This window comes from Alligator sinensis, unplaced genomic scaffold (genome assembly GCF_000455745.1).
Source record: "Alligator sinensis unplaced genomic scaffold, ASM45574v1 scaffold398_1, whole genome shotgun sequence".
NCBI classification, from domain to species: domain Eukaryota; kingdom Metazoa; phylum Chordata; order Crocodylia; family Alligatoridae; genus Alligator; species Alligator sinensis.
Window position 1 is genome coordinate 255,269 of NW_005842708.1, and position 9,854 is coordinate 265,122.

The following is a 9,854-nucleotide window of genomic DNA, read 5'->3' on the forward strand; positions in this document are numbered from 1 at the left end:
GTCCCGGGTTTTTTCCGCTGGGGCTGCAGGGTGGCATGGGTGGATTAGAGCCCCCTCCTCCCCTCCACCTCACCTTGGGGAACCCCTAGAACAAGCTCCCTCTGCTCCTATTCTGAAAGGGAGGAAGGGCCATTGCTACTGGAAAAGGGGGCTGCAGGCCAGCAGCCAGCAGCTGCATTCCACCCCCCACCACCCACGCTAAGACCCAAAAGTGAACTTCTGTGGTCTGGGTGATCCTTGCAACTCAGAATGCTTTCTGCAAAGCATTATGAGTTATAGTGTGGAGCTGCTCTTCTGTCTGTGCCCTAAAGTGTCTCCAGAAAGGGTAGGAATTATATTGAGAAGATTATATTCTTAAAATGTACTGTCCCAGTTCTGGTCACTCTATATCAAGGAGGAAGAATTTAAACAGCAAAGGTTCAGAGACATCAACAAAATGATGGCAGGCATGGAAAGACTGGGGTTCCAATCCTGAAAACACATCAGTGTGCATGTGACTTGACTCATGTGAGCAGACACACTCCTGGCTCTGCTGAAGCCAACAAAAGTTCTGCCATAAATCTGTGGAGGAAATCCTTAGCCTATTGAAGTCCACAAAACTATTCATATAGGCAAAATTATACACCTGTTTAAGATGTTTGCAAGAATAAAACACAGCTAAAACTAGAGATGTAAAATTTCCATAAATTTTGACGCCTTGGAAAAAAACAAACTTTTTTCCAGGGGGTGGAGGGTCTGAAAGAAACGGAAATTTGGGGAAAAATTGAAATATATGCAATACTTATTTTTTAGCACCCTTTACAGATCTAAACTCACTTTGCTAATTTAAGAACATAAAATGTATTATGCATAACTTGGTTTCCTCATAAAATTATCAAGTTTATTATCATAAAACTTCTTCACAGTCAGGGTGACTGTGAAATAAGCTCCTTCCACAGGTGGCACAATCACCTACCCTAGAAATCTTCAAGAGGAGACTAGACAGTCACCTTGCTCAGGTCACCTGACCCCCCCCGTTATCTTTCCTGCTTGGTGCAGGGGACTGGACCCAATGATCTTACAAGGTCCCTTCCAGCCTCACAGTCTATGAATTTATGCTTGGTATATTTACTGAAATGTAAAAGTTTAGCTTATTCAGACAATAATTACAAATCTACTAATTGAATTTACTTTAAAATGTTTTTACTTTTTGTTATAAATGGAGCTACAAGCTGCTGAACTCTAAGGAACCTAGCATCTCTTAGTTTTTTCCAGTTTATGAAAAGCAGGCAAAATTAAAGTTAAAAATAGAAGAAACTATCAATATTATAGTAAAACAATGGCAGTTTTTATGTATTCTGGACTTAGTCTCCCTACAATGTCAAGCAGATACAGAAAACACTCATTTTCACTCAAAAAGAGACAAGGAAAAAAAAGGAAAAAAGAAAAACCAGAACTCATTGAATACAAATTTTGCTACATGAAACTTTATTTAATCAGTCTCATTTTCTGAGCTATCGCTATCAGCAGTTTCCGCTTCCGAGCCTTCATTTTTATCATCTTCACAGACTTCTGAAAATTGAAGTTTTGCCTGGATTGAGACAAGCTTCTCTACTCTTTCACGTTAGTTTATTTTTAGCATTTCCAAACACACCAGTTTCTTTCACATCTGCAGAAAATGGAAGAATCTGAAGCAGGTGAGAAGCAAGAGGAGTCAGAGGCTGTGTCGTGCAAAGGCCTTGCCACCATGTTGCAGGAGGAATATGCTTGGCAGAGTCCCAGACTACATTTCTGGACCAAATACCTGAAGATGTTCTATATTCTGCAACATTTGAAAGTACCTTTCCAACATCAAGTCCTAAGTGTGTTGCTTGTTTCGTAATCCAGTCAAATTTCTGCCTTTGAATCTTGGATCCAAGAGATTTGCAGCACAATGAATTGCTTGGAAACAAAATGTTTCCCAACTATTAATAAAGTCTTTCATTTTTCTGTCTTCTGTACTTGAAGGCAGAGATACACTTAGATTCTCAAAAATAGTTTTTTATCTGGGCCATTTGGTAAGGAATGTCTAACAAAAGTGCACTCTCATTCAGATTCAGTGACTGCTAAAGAAACTGACTTTAGTCTTCAGGGAGTTCTGCAGCTGAAACCAGAAGACATCCTCATCAAGTACAGTGTTCCTTACAATTCTGGGTACTTTAAAATCTTCAATTATTATGGTTTCTTGAAATGCTTCTTTGTTTTTTAGTAACCTTTCAAATGAGATCACCACTCTACCACATCTAGCTTTGCTACAGAGTTTTGAGTGTCACTATTTTATTCTTTGCATACTTTTCTTCCTGCTTCTTCTTAAAAGAATGCAGCTACAATCCGACTAGCTTTTACGTGTTTTATAACTTATTTTGCTCTTCTATAGACCTTTTGCAGTGTGTCCAACTTAATGATATCATGGGATGCACACCCTATTGCAGTAATATGTGAATATCTATCCAACATCCCATGCTGCTTTCATGTTACTTGCACTGTCAGTCAGCAAAAAAAATACTTTATCACTCCCAATCTTATGTATGACTTCACATATTTTACTACTGATATACTTTGTAGTATGCCTGTTCTCTCCTGTTTCAATGCTTCTGTAAAAAACTGGTTGAGGTGTTATCACAAAGTTTATGATTCCTTCTCCCCGAACATTTATCCATCCATCTGTATGTACTGCAAGACAGTGCTTCATTGATTTTTCCTTGCACAGATTGCATCACATGTTCATATTTTGACTCTAAAAGAGACTTGCTCAAAGAATGTCTGCTGGGCAAACACTATGATAGTCTTAGTAATTTAAAAGCTTCCTGCCAGTATGCATTTTCCATTATTGACAATGGCATCTCAGAAGAATATACTGCTCTTGCAAAAGCTTAGTCAATTTTTCCCTGAACTTCAGGTGTCATTTTGTCTACAAATAAAGCTATTGAGAGTCTTTTGTATACAGTTGGTTGAAACATTTGGTTACATGAGGATGTTGATTGGACAACCCTTTGTGATGCTGATGTTATAGAAGAACAAAAAGAAGCAGCAGCTGCAGCAGTAGGAGGACTTCTGGATCGAGAACACTGGAAAAAGCTACTTGCACTTTCATCATCATGATCTACCTCCTCCTCACTTACACCCATGAAAGATTTTTTTAATGTCTGCAGGACACTTCTTACATACAAGGATATGTTCGGCCATCCTAGTAGCATTTGGAAATGCATATTTCATTTGACCATATATGCAAATCACTTTTTTTTTCCCCTCAGAATAACTTGCAATTTAGAAATGCTTCCATATGCTAGAAGTTGGTCGCACCACTTTGCTGAGGGAGAAAAAAGAAAAATTGTAATTTAGTGGCTAGCTTGCATATGTAAACACAAAGCTACAGCATGTACAAATTTAGTAATGGATAGAGGAGAGGCCTCCTCAGAGTTAACTGAACAGCTTCTCGGCCCTACAGGCCTCACCTCACTGCTAAGGTTGGGTGATTTGTCACAAAACATCAGATTAGTAGGAATTCAATTATGAAATCACATATGTTATGCAAATATACTAATGCAGCTAAAATAGTTTAATATCCTGAATTCAGAGAAATTTTAATTCTTACCTTTCAATAAAGAAGTATACTTTCTTTCAGCTCCTTTGTGTTGCTTCTGTACTTCTGTGGATCTCAAGGTCACAGGGCCAGGAGGAGGCAGGTTCTTTCCAACTCCAAAACCTTTAGACTTGCTCCGTCTCCTCTCCTGAGGTTTTTGAGCAAGCACGGCAATAAGTTCCTTGTTTCTAATCTCTACAGAAACAAATGGATGCTACTGCCAAAGTCCAGTCCAAGTCCTTTGGGGCCTAGTCGGGAGGACAGGCGCAGATCCACCAACCTCTAGATCAAAAGTCAACAACAGAGGAAGTCCACAAGCAGAGAAGGCTCTGAATCCTTGTTCCTTCTCTTGTGAAAATGGCAGTGCCCCCTGGGGGCAGAAATGGATCTTGCTCTTGCATTTGAGAATTGTACTGTACTGCTTTTCCTCAGTGTGCAGGAATTGTAACGATCTGATACTGTAGATAGTCTTACATAAAAAGTCTTCCTATTACATAGTTACATTAGAAAATGTTTTGGGGGAGTAAAGGGTAGAAATATATGAACACCTTGTCTTAAACATTTTATTCATCATTCTAAAAGAAAATATTTCATAAGACGGGTTATTTTAATTTTTCACAAAAAATTAAATTTTCCAATTTTTCAGAAAAAAACAAAAAAAAAGTCCTCGGGAAAAAACGGGGGTTTTCCAGGCCTTCACATCTCTAGCTGAAACTAGTAAAGCAATATATTTTGCTATAATCCGTATCTGCTCTGTGCGACTTACTGCCATGATATATTGAGACAGAGAGCTTTACATGATTCAAAAAGGATCAGACAGAAAGTAAGTGTAATTACACTAGCCAGGATAAAGTGGGTGTAAAGGAACAGCAAACCTCATGCTGCCAAATACAAAAAATTCCAGCAGCCCGGAGTTAAGGGGAAACTATGTCTCTCATGAGTATTGTAGTCCCTTAGTTATTATTACTAACTTTAGTCACATCCCAGTTCTCCAAACAATGACTAAGGCCCAGCATACTGGGCACTGTACTTTCACATACCAGAAGCGAATATCTGCACTGAGGAGCTTTCAGTGTAAGTATGGACAAGATGCAAAAGGAAAATGAGAGAATGGAAAAACAAGAGGATGGGGACAAAAGAAGAGAAACCAGTACCCAAAATCCTCAGCCCTGTCCCTCTAGCAGGGAAGGTTTATTTTAACACATCTGTCTGTCTGAGCTGCTGAGTACCAATTAAAAGAAAGACCGTCTGTCATGTAGTGGCTTCTAAATCAGGTAGCATAAGAGCAATCCTCCAGAAGAACCCCTCAGATGCTGAGATTGCCCAAATGAGGGAAGAAAGCTCCGGTGTACACAGAAGGGACTCGATTCTCACAAGCTACAAGACACTGGGCTGTCAGATGGCCAGACACTGGCAGCCAACTGCCACTGCTTCAGGAAGTATGCAAAATTACCTGCCTCAGAGCAAAGAGTAAGGGAACTACACTTCAGGCATACATGATTTGCTTGTGTTTCTGAGATACTTGGAAGGGTGAGAATAAGAGAGATCAACCCCCTCCTGCCACCCTCTCCTATCTGCTCATTCTCTTCATTCCTGTTAGCTCATGTTGTCTTGCCAGATTCTCCTCCACTGGATAATCAATTCTAGTTCTAAAGGATGGAAGTAGCATCCCAGCTCCACTGAGATCAATGAGAATGTTACACTAGGAATCCAAAGCCTACATGTTGAAAACTAATCAGGTGAATCTGGGTGTTCACTTGAGGCATTTCTCAGGCCCCGATTCTCAGAAGCTCTTGTGTGCCCTTCAAGGCATCTCAAGTTGGGCATCTAAAATTACCAATTGCTTTCAAAAATCTTTGACAAATATTCCAGACATTGCCCCTTTTCTGATGCTAAACAGAGACTGTATGGTTTTGGTTTTCATTTCTGTGGGTAAAAGTCAAGAGACTGGTGGCAGCTTGGCATAGTTTCTTTCACCTCTGTGAAATACGTTGGAGCAGTTTCAGGGGGTCAGGCCACAATGTAACCTAGCTGTAAAACAATGCTAAATCAAATGTGCAACATTTCAAAAATAAAAGGAGTTGCCAAGTCCCTCTCATCACATGCTGCATTCCGATCACATACCAACAGCTAGCAACGCTGCTCTCCAAAACATAGGTAACTGATGATAACCATGACTTTGCCTGACTGCAGCCACCCAACAGAATTCTGTGAAATGGCTCCTAGGTCCCTGTATCTGCAGAGAGGGCAAGGTAGTAGAATACCAGTCTACCTTGATTTGATTAGCTGCTGCATGGGGCACTGCATGGTGGGACTTCCAGTCTCCTAAAGCACAATGCTGTATTGTAAGAGAGTAGAATGGACTTGATCCTGCAAACTAGCAGCAAACACTGGCTCCTGGCATGTTGGTGACCCGTCCTTCATTGGACAAAGCTTGGGCTTTACGCTGGGAATGGGGCATACCTACAGGAAGCTAACAACATCTTGGGACCTCTCCCCATTCTGAGGATTCACTTAGTTTGTATTTGTTGTTCCCATTACTATTCCAGTAGGTAAGCATGTAAAATAGAATGCCCCAAAATCCAGCCTGAGCTTTCTGCTCGGACAAATGGAAAGGTAAAAAATCCAAATCCAAGTGGGAAGGGGCATTGAGGCTGAGCATGTTAGATTTGGACCCCTGGGTGGTAGCAGTTCTGATCCCATCTGTTAAATGTCTGTAGGCCTAAGCCTTTTATCACTGAGCAGAGATCAGTCTGAAGGCTTTCCCCCACCTCTCATCGCAAACCACATCTCTAGACCCCAAGTCTTTGTCTCCAAATCCCTCTTCAGCTGCTGCCATATCACATCTCACATTTTCCATTCTGCTGAGCAGGGACTCAGGGCTCCTGTTCTTTGCACTGCTGGACAAAGACAGCCTGTGGCTCTTAAAGGCACAGTTCCTCCACTTGGATGGCTCACAATCTGAGCCAAGAGACTTGTGCAGCCTCTTTGGAGAAATGTTTTTAATCAAAGCCTGGTACTTGGGGAGTGCTAGGACAGATACACAGAGCACAGTTCTCTTGTGTATCCACAGTAGGAGCTAGAGAGAGATCAACTGAGTACTCCCTCTGACTCTCCTGATCAGAAAGCAGAAGACAATTCAGCATCTGGGTGTAAAGGGATTTCTGCATCAATAACTATCATCTGTACTGAAATATACAGACTGCATGGTGTTTCTAGACCTATGTAGCACAGGCAGGGATACATTCACATACACACAGGACTGTTCTCAGCCTCTAGTGCAAACCCTTCCCCCCCCCACCCCGACCCCACCATATCAAAAAATTATCCATCTGATCCTAGAGGCAGAGCAAGAGAACTGGCATGTTCTAGAACATCAGCTGGCAATGCTTTGCAGCAGCAGAATGGAATAGCCCAATTTGGACCCAGCTGTCACCCCACTACTCCACTCCCTAACATTGCTTCTAGCCACTGCCTAGTTGCTGTGTGCCATGGAAAGCTCCCTACTGCTAAACCACAGCACAGGCAAGCACCCAGCTGAGGCCTCCACTGCCAATCACTGCTGAAGCCCCAGCAATGTGGGCTGAATCCAGCCATAGGTTGCCAGCTCTAGAAAACCTAACCCTGGTATGTTTTGCTTCTGAATCTCACTCTGTCCAAACACCCAAAATTTAAAGCGGGCAAGAATCTAAATAGCTCTAGCTTTAACCCAACTTAGTCAAGAAAGATAAAGTCCCAGGCCCCAAAAGTCAGCAACCTCCATTTAAAGTCAGTTAGAAAACACGATGAAATAATGACAGTGTTAAAAGGGACCTCTAGGTTGCAAAGGAAAAGGTATTAGAAAACATGTTTGTCCCATCTAAATATATCCTTTTTATAAATAGGACCAAGGAGGGGCACAAAACCAGCTGGCAAATGTCTAATGAGTTGTACTTTGCTGGAGACATCATACCTTGATGATATACATAAATAAACTGTATATACTGAAAACATAACAGTACTTTAAATCCTATAGTCTGAAATGGACCAGAAGGTAAACATGATGAAGGAGGCTTCCTTTCAAATGTGCCATTGGGTGAAATCTGTCCCACTCCAAAGATCAAGGATTCAGTCTACAGCTACTTTTATAAGCCCTAGAAAATAAGTCATCTCTGGCAGTGATGATTTATCAACATACAAAGGACAAAGGAACTTTTAAGTCAAGAGAGTTGCTTCCAGCCTCACATTCTACCTCAGCCAGCAATTTGGGACTTGATGCATCATGCCCTAAGTGAGTTCACTCACCTGCACTAGGCAAGAGGGTGGACTAGATTATCATAATGGTTATTTCTGGCCCAAATCTACAAGTCTAAGCCCTCCTTTCAATGAAGATGGAATGTCAAGATGATGAAAGATAGATAAGCAAGCCCCCTCCAGCACAGTATTAACCACTAGTGCAAATTAACTTAGTAACTTTCAATGCAAAGATGGACATCAGTTTCTGGTCTCTGATCAGCTGCAGTGCAATGCACCACTCCTGGCAGCAACAAGTTCACGTTTAATACAAATTAAAATTCTGAAATCCACTGCTTATAAGGAAGACTCCAAAGTCAGATAGGTGTCATCAGAAATGCTGGTACCTGTACACAGCCCCATCCACTCATAAGCTCCTCCTCTGGGCAATACACCTGTATTACATGCCCATTAGAACTTCAGAAATGCAGGAACTGCACTACCCGGGGGGGCCTGAAAACAATCCATGCATCAGGGAGAGCTTCTAGCTTGACCCTAAGAAGTATGGGGACCCAAGTTCACAAAGCCTCCAGAATTTAAACTTTTCAGTTTAAATAGAAGTCTCCTGTCTTCTACAACTGCAAAACAACCCTTCCAGTGTGACACAAATGGAACGGACAGGGTGCTGATCTCCAGAGTCTGCAGACAGCTCCAGAGCTTCTGCTCAATTTGGTTTCACACTTCTGAAGAGGCCTAAAGAGCACCATGGGGGGAAATCTAGAGTATGAATCTGAAAAGTGAAGTCCCAAACAGGAGGAAATCAGTCCAACAATAAATCCAACATTCTCTCTTCCAGCCCCAGGGATGGCAAAGCAGACCAAAGATCAAGCTCATCTCCACAGCCTTGTCCCAGACTTCACTGGCCCTTCCACCCCATCAGTCTCTCCTTTCATAGAAAACCGGGGTTGGAAGGGACCTCAGGAGGTCATCTATTCCTAACACTGGCTAGCCAGTCCAATTTAGTCCTACTACTCAGGCCTAATAAATTACCTAATCCCTACTCGATACACATCAGTCACCAGAAAGATCATGGGAAAATCTGGTGTGTAATACTTTAAGCTGTAGCAAAGGAACTATTTTCAAATACATTCTCAAATTCCATAGGGTTCTCATCTGTATCTTTCCAGCTTATTGTAAATCAAAGCCTTTAAGCTCCTGCCAATTCTGGCAAAGGTTTGGACACCAGCTGTGAACTACAGTTAAGGGCCTCGGCAAGCACCTGCAGGCATGTTACCTGTGCACGGTGCTCCCTTTGGGACTGATTTTGCAATACATCTACTAGCTTCTGGCCTCAGTACCTGAAAATGGGCCTGCCTTCCAACCAGAGGCACCAGTAATAATAGTGCCAAGATATAAAATGAGCTTTCCAAAACACGGCCAAGCTTATAATACAGTTCTCCAGGTCAGAGACCTGCCACAGAAAACCTTCACGCAAAACCATGTATTTTAGTGATTTAGGGATAGGAAATGCTTGCCCCTCAACAGTCCTATCCTTCTTCTTTAAAAGACAATCAGAGCAGCTCCCGCAGCTGAAAGACACTGCATGCCGGCCCCAAGCACCAGCTCATCGCCAGTCTCAAAACATGTTAAGACAGCAAAGACGCAAGCCTGGGAGATGGCGGAAGGGAGCAGAGGCACCAGGTCAGCAGCACAAGACGAAGGAACAGAAGAGTGCAGAATTTGGAAAACTGGTCCCTCAGTGCAAGGGGAGTGGTGCCAGAGGACTGGACGCACCTGTGTTGGCTCACCCAGGCATGGCGGGCCCAGACGGTGTGGGCACACACCAGGACTGCACCAGGCACAGGCAGGAGGGCGCAGCAGCGGGACCGAGCGCAGCAACCCGGGCCCCAAGGATGTGCGGGGCGTTGCCGCGGCAACGGCGCCTCCAGGCTGCACCCGCACGGGCCCGCTCCGCCCGCGGCCTCCGCGCCAGGCCCTCCTGCCGACCAGGAGCGCCGGGGGCTCCGCCCTGGCCCGGCCG

The 9,854-nt window shown here is 43.0% G+C and overlaps 1 protein-coding gene across 2 annotated transcripts in view; it reads right to left on the bottom strand.

The window, feature by feature from the left end:
- The window catches only part of SOGA1 (suppressor of glucose, autophagy associated 1), a 109,677-nt gene extending 99,917 nt beyond the window's left edge, over positions 1-9,760 (bottom strand). The window contains exon 1 of one of the 2 annotated variants that reach the window (XM_014524924.2): positions 9,608-9,760. The gene's annotated coding sequence lies outside the window, so the exon portion shown is untranslated. The remainder of the gene's footprint in view (positions 1-9,607) is intronic. The other variant, XM_025216072.1, reaches the window with a different exon arrangement.
- Between the last annotated feature and the right edge of the window lie 94 nt (positions 9,761-9,854).